Source organism: Capsicum annuum, chromosome 11 (assembly GCF_002878395.1).
Source record: "Capsicum annuum cultivar UCD-10X-F1 chromosome 11, UCD10Xv1.1, whole genome shotgun sequence".
NCBI lineage: Eukaryota > Viridiplantae > Streptophyta > Magnoliopsida > Solanales > Solanaceae > Capsicum > Capsicum annuum.
The window spans coordinates 132,899,428-132,913,165 of NC_061121.1; positions in this window are offsets into that span (position 1 = coordinate 132,899,428).

Below are 13,738 nucleotides of genomic sequence, written 5' to 3' on the forward strand. Positions count from 1 at the left end.
AAATACTTCTTGAGGCCTCTAGTCCTAGATACTAGCATCTTTATACATTAAGGGGGTTCAGGGACCCCACACTTAGTTCTGGTTTTTTGGTACTCAGACTTTCCATGCTTCTTAGTTCTGGTTTTTTGGTACTCAGACTTTCCATCAAACTGTAACACAACAAAACATACCTTCACTTGGGCTTCCTCACAAGAAATGCCTGATTTAGTGTTGCATCATGACCCAATCTCTGACTCGTCTATTTTTCTTCATCTTTTTACTCACGCTCGACCACTATTTTTTTTATTGCTGACCTCTTGAGTGTGAACTCTCAAGGTAAATAGCTTTCTCAACTTTATCCTTTTCAAGCTCATCAATATGCATCACCTTGGGCTGCAGTAGATGTGGCTTAGGTTGCTCAATGAAAAAGTTTGGATAGGTCTTTGGTGGATTAGACTCCACCACCTCACACTTATATCCTTCGATAATAGTAATCAAGCATAAATCTTTATATTGGTATAGTGTTTTGAGAGGTTTATACCCTTTGAAAACTGCCTCATCATCATCCAGCCTCATTGTGAGCATGCCCTCTCTCATATTAATCAAAGTTCCTCTCATCGCTAAAAATAGATGTCCCGAGATAATTGGTACTTTCTCATCTGCTTGAAAATCTAAAATAATAAAGTCAGTAGGAATAATAAACTTACCAACCTTGATGAGAACATCCTCTATGATTCCTATAGGATAGGCTAGGGCCTGGCCTACCAATTGGAGTATCACAGTGCTTGATCTCGGCTTCCCCAGTCCTAAGATTTTAAACAAGGAGAGGGGCATTAAGTTAACACTTACGCTCAAGTTACTAAGTGCATAGACCACTTCACTATTGCTAATTTAAATAAGGAGAGTAAAAATCCCAAGGTTTTTGAGCTTTTGGGGCATTTGTTGTGTCACCACAGAACTATACTTCTTAGTGAGTTCTACTATCTCAACATCCTGAAGCTTAACTTTGTTAGTGAAAACATCCTTCAAGTACTTAATGTACTTGGGCATTCCCTGGAAAATATCTAAGAGAGGAAGGTTAATATGAAGCTGTCTGAATGTGTCAAAGAACTTTTTGAAGAATGCATCCTCCTTTGCCTTTATATGCTTTTGTGGGAAAGGTAGTAGTGGTCTCTCCTTCACCTGTTAAGTAACTTTATTTTTCAAGTACTCAGACTTCCTCAAATTTTTAACAGCTTTTTTAGATACCTGTGGGGGAGGGGTTCAACTCTGCATCTACCTCCTTAGTTTTCTTTGGAGATTTTTTATTCAACTTTTTCCCACTCCTCAAAGTGATTACCATGACTTTCTTAGGAGGTTTAGTATCACTTGATACACCACCTTGAGGCCTGATATTTTCTTCCTGTTGTAGCTGACCAATCTGTAATTTCAAGCTCTTTATGGCCACTTGCTGGGTCTTTATATCTACTGCCAATTGTGATTGAGAAGCATAATTTGTTTCAGCTTCTCTTACACAATGCTAGTGGCCTGATTTACTCATGCCCGTGGTTCCTAAAATTGTTGCTTGTAATTCCATGAGGTATTTAGTGGCTGAGTCTGCCATTTTTTACTGTAGGCATTACCATAATTCGTCCTTTGAGCATTGGCCACGTTTATCATAGACTCATGATTTGCAACATATATATCCGCAGAATGACCAGTGTTTCCACAAATCGCACACCAACTTGTAGTCTACTGAATTGCATTAACTGTAGTAGGTTGTGTTACCTCCAACTTCATATTGCTTATCAATTTTGTAAAGCAGAAAGCTGAGTTGATAAGCCAATAAAATAGTCCACCTCCAACACACCTGCAACCTTCTTTGTAGCATTTCTTGAGTCAGAATGCCACTCAGGATTTCCTTGAGCAATTCGATTCAACAAAGTATAAAGCTCTTCATATATCAACTCCAAAGCTTAACCACCTGCAGCTGAATCTAGCAAAATTTTTGTGTTATGGTCAAGTGACTCAACAAAAGTGCAAGCTAATACCTCGTTAGACAACTGATGATATGGACAGTTGCAAAGAAGTGTTTTGAACCTCTCCCAAGAAAGATATAAATTCTTATCGGGCTTTTATTTAGAGCACACAATCTCACTGCAAAGTCTCACAGTCTTGCAAAATTAAAAGAATTGGATGAGGAATTTCTTGGCTAAGTCATCTCAGGTTGTGATTGAATTTTTTGATTCAGTGTTCAACTACTTCTTTTTTTCCCCCAATAGTGAAAAGGGGAATAGTGTTAGCTTAACATAATAGTTGATACACTTTGAACCCATGCCCTTACTTTTTACTAATGATCCTAAACTCCTCTTAAAACATTAAATATAGAATCTACGTGTCAAAACAAAAACAACACCCATATTGACTTCTTTTAATTTGGTGTCAAAATGGACCCCCAAAATAGTTTTTTCAAAAAAGAAGAGAAAAATCGTGACTTTACTTCAAAAATAAGTTTCCCACATTTTTAGGAAACTACATCTGAAAACCCAAGTCAAATCGAGTAAAAAACGAGGTTCAAATCAAAGAAAAATTAATTTTAAGATTTACCGAGTAAAATCTTTAAAACCCGAGTTAAAATCAAGAATCAAAGTTGTTTTGAAGGTTAAATTGATGAAAAATTAGTAATTATAAGATTAAAATATTAGTCAACTGAAAAAGAGTGGCTTGGCTAACCACATTTGAAGTACCTATCCCTCCTCTCACCATAGAAGCCCCGATGCAACCGACCACAGAACCTACAAGGAGGACATGATGAAGCTGACTGAGCCCCTACTAGACTGATATTAAGCACCTTGTTCCCTAAATTTATCGCCACCCTAATGGAGCCTATCTCCCGATGGCTTCAGGTAAGGAGAACTAGCTGTGGAGAAAGAACCAGAACACCCCCACTTCTTCTTTGGCCACGTACCACCATCCCGTACACTTTGCTGTTGACCACCACCCTACTTAGACAATCTAAACTTCTTACCTTGTCTTTCACCTACCTCAGCCTTCTTTCTATTTTTCTCCTCTACCTGTTGTATATAAATAACCAATTTTGAGATATCCATGTCCTTGATCAGTAATGCAGTCTTGCTTTCAAGGATTAACTCACGAGACAATCTTGAAGTGAACTTTCACATCCTGGACCTCATATTCGACACTATTTCCAGAGCATACCTAGACAGCTAGTGAAATTTCAACGCATACTCCTTGACTGACATGTTCCCCTATTTCATATTAACAAATTCCTTTACTTTTACTTCCTTCAACTCCTGTGGAAAGAAGCAATCTAGAAGAAAGTATCCCATAGAAGATGACTCATCAACCTCACCCCTTGCCTGATCCCATTCCTCGTACCATAGGTACACCACATTTTTTAGCTTATAGGCAGCAAAATTCACCCTTTCCACATCCATGGCCTGTATGATCCTGAAGATCATTTCCATATCATCTATAAAATCCTAAGGATCCTCCTCCAACTTAACACCAATAAAAGTTATAGGACTTAACCTCATAAGCTGACCAGCCCTCGTGGCCTCAAAAGATGCAATACAAGGTACACCACCCTCAGCCTGAGAAGCTACCAATTGAGTAATCATATGGATCGACTGATGAAACTCCACATTCATCACGTCTTCCTGAAGATCCTAGGGTGGACTAGAATAAACCAATGGAACTCCAGAATAATCAAGGATGGGACCCCTAGATCGAGTATGGATCCCATGAGTAGAGCTCGTCCCATCAACATCGTCCCCAATTGGGACAGAGGAGTTTCTGTGTACATCAGATCATCGAGGCATGATCTGAAAGGTAAACAAATAGGAATTAGAGAAGATTATAGGACATAGACTCCAATCTTGAAAATAGAACACTAAGAAAGAGAAACATTCCTAAATGCCTTGTAACCTCTCTTTTATGAGTGTGGCACGCTACACACCTTTAAAAGAGACTCTACTCAACACGGCTTTGTGTACTCCCAATTGACCATTAACCTAAAGCTTTGATACCAACTTGACTCAACCCAAACCGGTCCTTGTCATAATGGGCATCCCAAGTCCAACCAGGATCGAGGACCACTCCCGTTACCCAACCCAACCTTCAAACACGTACCCTGAGTCGGATGAATTCTGAATATATAACAAGATAGTGTTTTGCATAATTCTAGTCACTAGGATAGGTCGGTAATCATGACCAACCCAAGAAAGTTCAACCATCCAATACCCAACCAATAACCATGCAAAAACCAAGACAATAACCATGTACGTGTCGATAATAAATAGGATGGAAAAATCATAAATACAGTCTAACGGTATCAGCCATAATACCAATACCAATGGTAAGGCTGACACCACTACCGACACCACCCATACCAACCCATGTAGTCCCACGAAGCTTCTAACCAAAAGTAAAACAATATTCGGTCGGGACATGCCCCTGACCATAGCCAAAACCATAGTCTATATAATGAGCAAAGTATCTTAAATCATCCATGACATAAAATAGAGACTTTAGGAGTATGGAAGCTCACTACTTCAATCCAATTGAGATAATCCCAAATTCGATCACTGAGTAGGAAGAGTAGAATGGCCGATTCCTACATTGCATGGGGATGCAGGCTCTGGAAAATAGGTTAGTGGGTGAAATCTAGCATTCACTCAAGATAAGGATAAAATAATGTCAACCTTTTAAACCAAGTAAGCAAACCATATGCATTCACAACCATACATACATACATATAACCATGATGGGAAAGGGAACCAGGTTTAGCATGCCTTTAAAACTATTAACCTGGGTCTGTGTAGCTTAACCATCCTAGAACCATCCATGGGCTATATGGGTCCAGTGTAAACCACTGAACGGGCCTCGGTGCATATAGCCAAACAAACCAGAGATACCATAGGAGTAGGAGATTCTTGAGTCCCCTTCGCTCTTTATGATACATATGTACAAGTGTACTTAGGGGATTCCCGTGCACCTCATAAGTATCATATATGGTCACCATAACTAATCCCCATGTCGAAAAACATGAGTTTCCAGTGTCCATCTAATCGACTCACACCTTCACGGTCAGCTATCACACCCTACCATTATTGACTAATTAAAACCATTACACCACAACAAAACCACCATTCCATTTATTATTATTAACTAAGGTCATAAGTAGTGGTATCGTCATACCGACTACAGCTTGCAAGCAATATCCTTAGCCATCCTTTTTAAGAAGCAGGGATTCCCATGTACCCATAGATTACATTATTAAGTTGACTTGGGGGGATTCCATGTACCCCACAAGATGGTTGTTATTAAGTTTACTTGGGGGATTCCCTTGTACCCCACAAGGCTTTCAATTAAACCAACCATAACCACCAAGACCTTACCATTTAACCATTCCAAACCATTAAAACCATTTATACTATTTAGGGTTCCATTACCAAGTTATACCATGCATATTTCAATAAAAGTCCAACAATTTAACCAAAAATATTCTCATAGGCATCTTATCAAACAAGTTAGGGGAATAGTGTTTCAAAAGCCAAATCAATGTACCAATTAACCAGTCCCATGCAACGAAATATTCAAACCACCATAATAATATGAAAACCATTAGTGAAAGAGATGGGAAAACTATAACCAACCACTGTAACAAAAACCCCAACATGTATTTGAAAATCCAAAAGCATACAATATTTATGCCATGAAAACAATTCATAAAACATGCCTTTAGTTGGAACTAACAATGAGAGAAGATTAACATGCCTTAGATTATGAAGATGAAGGAGAGAAATCACCCTTGTAAGTCCCAAATTGATCCTATTGATGAAACCCTAGCCTTTCTTGACCCAATAGACTTGAGAGAATTTGAGAGTATTTTAAGAGAGTTTATGTGATTGCAAATAGGTTAAATGATATTCCAAGAGTGTTATAAGTCATGGGGTATTAAGAGTTTAAGAGGGAAAATGTTCAAATTACCCCTAACTTATCTTTTTTAAAATTCCATAGGATGGTACGACTACCCTACCCCATTCGTATCCTAGAGTACGAGTGGTACCCTTAAATCGTACCCTATTCCTTCTCTTGGACCCCAACACTATCCAACATATGACCTCTTAGGCCAAACTATACCCAACCATATGATTAGTACCATAAAATCGTACCTTAGGCAAAATAGAATCATCTAGACTAAACTTTAAAGCAACATACGATTGACACCTCACCATTAGTACACTAATACACGACTCGTATATTCCAACTGTACCTTGGATAGAAATGATCCAACCCACACTAGTTACCATACAACCATGGCCCACCAAATCGTACCACACCATATGACTAGTACCCCAAGTCGTATGATGTCTAGAAGCCAAAAATGAAGAAATTTTCTAAGGTTCAAAACCCAAGGTGTTTGAGATAGATACAAATGAACTATGTAACCCCACTAAATTTGGCATTTCAAATACGTTGGCAAATTTAGATTTTCCAAAAAACATCATTTTCACAAAGTTGACCCCCGAAACCCAAAATCATAATTTTCCAAATCGAGGGTCAAAATAAGATTTAAAAGTCATAAAATCACACTAAATATGTTACCACTTTAAAATCGACGCTTAGGATCTGCTGGCAAAGTCAGATTTTTTATCGAGGTCATATCGACCAAATGTGGGTCCCATACCCATATCTCTAATTTTCCAACTTTTTGACTAATAGATCAAAATAAGCTCAAGTGTACCAGGACATGAACCAAAGGTATACCTAGCCTAAAATTGATGTTTTAGCACTGTTGGCACAGTTCATTCAGCCATCCATCACACAGAACAATTGATATCCACATAAGTCCAAAATAAGGCTCTCGAAGTCAAAAAACCATAATATCATATAAATGATACCAAAATGCATAGGGAATCATGCCAATCACCCCCATACGCAAGAAATACCATAATGCAACAATATGGAGGGGTAAAATAGTCAAATCACACAACATCACAAATTTCACATATTTTATCAAAATTTTAGGTTGCTATATCATCCACCACTAAAAATATAGTTCAGCCTCAAACTAAGGAATTCACAAGTTAGGGATAGAAACTACGCATATTAGACTCAACCTCTTAAGTGGCCTCATTTATAGGTCAATGTCGCCACTGAATCGTAACTACTAGGATAACTCCAGAGTGCAACCGCTTAACGTCCCTAGCCAAAGTGGAAGACTGGCTCCTCAACAAAGTCCAATCACTCATCTAGCTGAACCGACTTCCAATGAATGACATGAGATTCATCAAGAATATAGTGATAAAGCATAAAAACATGAAAAACTAGATGAACAGCTGATAGATCAAGGGAAAAGCCAACTCATAAGCCACATCACTAATTTACAATACAAGAGGCACAAGAGTACATAGGGAGCATAACACCATTGAAGTGAAGCACAATAGCTTGTATCCAATTTATGATCCATTTGTTCTAGCGCAAAATGCTAAACAAGTGTATTATGCTCCTTATTCGTTGCATAATGACAAGTCTAATTGGTGGGATATAATCAAAACAAAGCATATAGGCTGGGTGGAAGTTGAGAATATGCTGCAGACTGCATATCAAAATAAAATACAAATTGATCACCAGTTAGCGGATGTTGAATTAGTGGACGGTTTGAATCACACAAAAAATATATTTGAAGAAGTTAATATTGCAGAAGAAGAGGCTTAGTGGGTAGGAGATGAGGAAACCTCTAAAGAGGGTGAATGGTTTAGTGAAGAGTCTTCAGAAGAGGAGGATTAGTTGTGTAGGTTGTATTTATTATATATTGATATCTTTATGCTTTGTACTATGTATTTACCTTTATTTTTTTTGTTTAAGATTGATATGTAATACATTGTTTAAGTTTGTTGTTTCCACTTTTCCATGATTTATTTATTAATAAAAAAATTTTTGTCTATATGTCCTGTTGTTGGAGCGATTTGAAATGTGAATTAGTAACTTGAAAATATTTTCTTGGAATGTTTTCTTATACATTCATTTTGTAGGAACTAACTACTTGTTAAATTAACATAATTTAGATGTCAGGAAGAGGTGACAAAGGTAAAGGAAAAATTGATACTACAAAACCAAAAAAGAATAGACAACCTCTGCCTTAAAGACGACTGATAGGTATTAATATATCTGAGGGTTGGTTTGCTGACGCGACATCACGACCCTCATATTTTAGGTCATCCGAGGATTTGATACCTACTCCTACACATATGGGGCCACTACATAGGTCTACACCGACTCATTCTGCTCCTATTGACCGTGCCACTGCCAGAACAGTACTATCGAATGACTGCTGGGCCCTCCAGACATCTACCATCATTGATACCCTCCTACAGTAGTCATGCAGCTTTGTACAGTGATTTAGCTAGATCTATTGGGTTTTTGGATCTTCAACTTAAAGGCACTCCATCTGGTGCTTCAGATCTCCCCACGCCAGTTCATCCACCATCACTTACTAGGAAGCTAGGAGACAGAGATATGTCTGGGAGGATTTATCTTGTTCCAGTTCTGAGAGGGTAAGATTTCTAAATATAATAACGTTACTCATTTTTTCATTACTATATTATTATGCTCTATGAAATTACTGTTTGATCTTGTGTTGTAGGTTTAGGCCGAATGCTGGAGTTGGACAAAAGGTGAAAATATGCATTACTCAGTACTGCAATAGCTACTAGACCAGCTGGGAAAAGGTTCCAGAACTTGACAAGAATAGAATGTTTGAAGAATTTAAGATAAGAATTTAACTTATCGACTACTTATTAACACTTTGTTAGAATAAAAGATTGAATATTATATTTTTTTTGTAGAAATTTTACTGGTGGGATGATGTAAATACATTTCTTATAAAGAATAACTTTTTCATAAGATGTAGAGCCAGATTTAACGATCTCTTGGATTATGCTCAAAAGAAATTGGTAAAACCTAAGTGGATTCCTGAAGCCGCATGGCAACTGTACCTTCACCATTGGAGTAGCGCAGATTACCAATTGTTGAGTAAAAAAAGAAAGAAAGCTCGGGCATCATCCAAGGGTGGCTCCCTACATACTGCAGGTGCTAGAAGTACTCTTGCTGTGAAGGAAAAAATGGTATGTAACTTTTACAGTTTTAATTTTTTATTTAAATTTTTTTATTATTTGAACATTGATAATTTTTTCATATGCAGGAAAAAGAAAAGGGTAGGGAAATACTAACTAATGAGATATTCGAGCAAACTCATCTGAAAAAAAAAATCGGACTGATGAAGATGTCTAGGTTGAAGCTCGTGCAAAAGCTTTCCACATAAGAAACAAATTTTGAATTTATAAATATTTTTCTCAAAGTTGATATTATTCAATTAGAACTACTTTAATATTTTTTTTCTTTTAGTATTAACTTTACTTTGAATATAGGATGAATATATGCGGCTTGTTGGTGAGTATCGTAGTAGTCAGCCTCCTGAAAGTCAGGGTGACCCAATACCATAGCATGTATAGAAGGAGTTATGGACAAAACCTGCGGGTCCTGCAAATGGAGACCATTTCTATGGATACCACATAAAATTTTTTGGCGATAATATTAGGTGTTCGTCCGGTGCTGCATACTCTAGCTCTTCAGTTGATAGAGAAACCATTAAAGACTATACAATATGGTTTCTCAACTCACTGAAGAGCTTGCTGAATAGAGAAAGAGACACAAAAAGGCACTGAAGAGCTTGCTGAATAGAGAGAGAGACAAAAAAAGGTGGAGAAGATGATAGAATCACAATTTAAGAAGCTGCAGCAGCAGTTAAGCTCTTTCATTCAGACTACAGGGGTTATTCCTCCGTGTTCTGGTGATGCAGTTCGGGCTGCAAAGGGTCCAGGCCCCCTAGATGATTTTAGCACGGATGATGATATGGAAGACAAGGACGAATTCGATGATGATGACTTTTAGTTTTACGATATTTGTATGTATTGTACTTTGAATTTAGACATTTTGTTGTTTGAAACTATTGTTGTAATATTTTCATTCTCACTTTTATTGGACATTTTGTATGTGTTGTACACTTTAGAAAATATTTACATTTGGTTTTTGGTTGTTATTGTTGTTGTATTTGATTTGATACTGTTGTATTGCATTGTTGTTGTTGCAGGCTATATTTAGGTTTTGATTTTTATTTTTTAAAGAAAATCCCAGAAAAACTGACCACAAGTGGTCGATATTTATTTTTTTTCAAAAAACCAACCACTAGTGGTTGGTTTTATATTAAATTAATTAATTAATTTAATATGAACTGACCACTTGTGGTCGATTTTTTAATAAATTAATTAATTAATTTAATAAAAAACTGATCACAAATGGTTGGTTTTCTTTCTAAAATTATTTTTTCCAATTTTAATAAAATAATAATGAATTTTAAAAATATATATATAATTTTAAAAAAACCAACCACTTGTGGTCGATTTTTAAAAACCTACCACTACTTTACCGACCATAAAATTTGATTGGTTTTGTGGTCGGTTTTTGGGGAAAACCAACCACATGTGGTCGATTTTTGTGGGTGGTTTTCTCCTTTTTTTTAGTAGTGTTGAGGAAATAGTGGGGGACGTGAAAGAGGTTGAGGTAAAAAGAGGATTGCGTGGGTAGTTTATTAGAATAAGGTTTCTTTTTTAAAAAAAGAATTATATAAAAAAATAATGAAAAAAATATTAATTAATTAATTTTTATACTTAAAAAAATATAAGAAAAACTTATAACTAGCCTAAAATAAAGATAATTAAAAGAATATTAATATTACTAGCTCATTTATTAAAATCCAAAATAAAAGAAAAACATATTTTTGAATTTTTTATTATTATTTGAAAAATAAAAATAAAATAAAACATATCCTAAAATGTAACTCTATTTTTAAAGAAAATCTTTTTTCACATAAAACCTACTAAAAATGAAAAATAAAAGCTGACAAAAACACTAGACAAAAATAAATTTTTGATGCTAAAAATAGGTAAAATTTACGGGAGCATCAAAAATTACGTGTCTACAATTATATGTAGTTAAAGATGCAAAATATGCCTTCGTAAGCCATCATATGAACCAGACCTAGATGATTTAAGAAAGAATTTACCATCTCAGTGTGGTATCAAAGGTGATTGCATGATTGGCTTGTTGAGGTATAGGCACATATCACCACAAAGGTGATTGCATGATTGGCTTATTAAGGTATAGGCACATATTGATAAGGTGTGCCTTGGTCTAATATTTCATTAACGTTCTATCTAAGAATGTTTATTACATAAAAAATAAGCATCGAGTAGCTTTTCCAATGAAACCACTCATTTATGATCCAAGTTTTAGAGTTGATTCTGAGACTACACGGGCAGTAACTTGGATCTCTTTTCCCAATCTCCTACCTACTTATTTTGTCAAGGAATCTTTGTTTTCTTTGGCGTTAGCTATTGGAAAATCCCTCCACTTGTACATGGCTACAATCAAGAATACCATGTCTAATTGTTCATGGGTGAAGGTACAAATTGACTGTGCTATAGAACTACCCAAATTTGTATGTATGGTTGTAGTAGATGTAATCGTTGGAGCAAAACGTACAACTAATATAAGGATACAATATGATGCCTTGCCAAAATATTGCAAAGAATGTTGGTTACAAGGTCATAATAAAGTTGGATTCAGGAAATTAAATCCTAATCTGAGTAATTATTAAAAATATGGAGAAAGAAATAAGGATAAAGAAGTGTAGGAAGGTGTTATTAAGGTTGGTACTAAGGCGCATGCTTTTCGTCCAAGAATATTGTCTAGTGGAAAAGTAGTAGGAAATCCAAACGAATGGTCCATTATGGAAAATAAAAGATCTACAAAAGATATGAAAATAATTAGTACAGGAATTGCAGTCCAATAAAGGTAATTGCAAATAAAATAAAATGGGATCAACAAAGGAATAAATAGCTAACAAAAGAAGGCATGAGCACTTTCAACATGCTTGATGCATTACAAAAATAGATAAATTAGGTAGAAGGAATTCATACTCTTTCTCACCTACAGCACGATTGTCATGCTAACAAAGGTACTCATCATAATAGCAACATAAAAAGTTAGGGACAAAAAGCTTGTCATGATAGTCCTAAGTGCGGGATAGAGTAGAGAGAGAAAGCTAGAAGAACAAAAAGAGCAAGACTTCATGGAGAAATTGCAAAAAGACATTATTTATATTTGTAAAGAAGGCAGTAACACCTTGAAGGTTTACGAAAAAGAGAATAATTGTTACAGCATACAGCAGTAGAAGAGGAGTGAGGAGCCAGTACAGGTTATTTAAAAAGTTAAAGAAGAAGAGAATACCGACAAATTTGTTCAACTGCTAAATCTGCAGATAACACAATAGCAAGTAATTGATTGTAATAAATTAGGAAGGGGAAGCACACTAGGAATGGAACTTACTGATCCTAGATATCAAAGGCTTTAACAAAATCTTAATATCATCAGCTATTACGGGTAGATATTCTTATCACTGATCAAGTAATAGAGTATGCAGCAATTCCATAATTAAATTACACAAGAAAGCTAGGAATAGTGAGTAGTGGAAATTATGAGACTGAATGTTGATATAAAAGTAACCATCACCAGCCAAAGCCCTTTATGACCTGGTTTCATACAATATGAATGATATAAATATAATTGGTAATATTAATGTTGATAGAAAGAAAGAAGAGAAAACAGTTAAAGAGTAGGAGGAAAATTAAAATTAAAGAAATGTTGAACAGGTGTTTAAAGATAAAGGTTTGTCTTTATTAACATATTCAAAAGGAAGAAAAGTTAAGCAGAAGACTGATAGTAGTAAACCTACTAAGGTATTGCCTGTGGGAGGGGTGAAAGCTGTTCCAAATGAGTTTTAAAGTTGTATTCTGAAATATAAGATTTGTGAGAACTTATCATGCTTTCCACGAGGTTCAATTATTACATACACACCATACGTTTTTCTATATTACATTGATGGAACCTTTTCAAGAGCCAGGTCAAATTCAGAGGTATTTGCTAATGCCAATCAAAATGGGATAATCTAGATTTTTGTACTAAATAATATTCGTGTGTCTCTTGTTGCAGACTCTAGTAACTAGGTGACTACATAATTAAGTTTTCTGAAAGAGAGAAGACTTATTATTACTATTTTGTATGCAAAATATAATACTTCTAAAATATGTAAACTGGAAATGATATGCATTGTCTGAGTCATGATATGAATTTGCCTTGGGTGATAGAAGGGGACTTTAATGTTATTTCAAATAGGGGGAGAGAAAATTAATGGTCTTCTTGTGTATCCATAAGGGTAAGAAGACTTTGATTTCTGTGTAAATTAATTTAAATTATTTGATATCAGATTTAAGAGAGTCCATTTTACATAGTGGAATAGGAGAGTTGTTAAGGACTGTATTTTTAAGAGGCTTGACATGAATTAATGAACCAAATCTGGTTAGGTATGTTTGTGAATATAGAGGTGGAGCATCTAGCCAAAACAGGCTCAAATATACACCAATGTTGAGAACTTGTGGGGTAAATACTACTTCAATTACCAAGCCTTTTAAATTTTTAAAGTTTTGGACAGAATCTTCTGATTTTAAAGACATGGTAAGGGAGAGTTGGAGGGTAAATGTAACAATGAGGTCTTTATTAGTATAAAGCATAAAATAAAGAATACTAAACTTGCTCTATCAAAATGGAGTAGAGAGAGGTTTGTGGACATATTCAA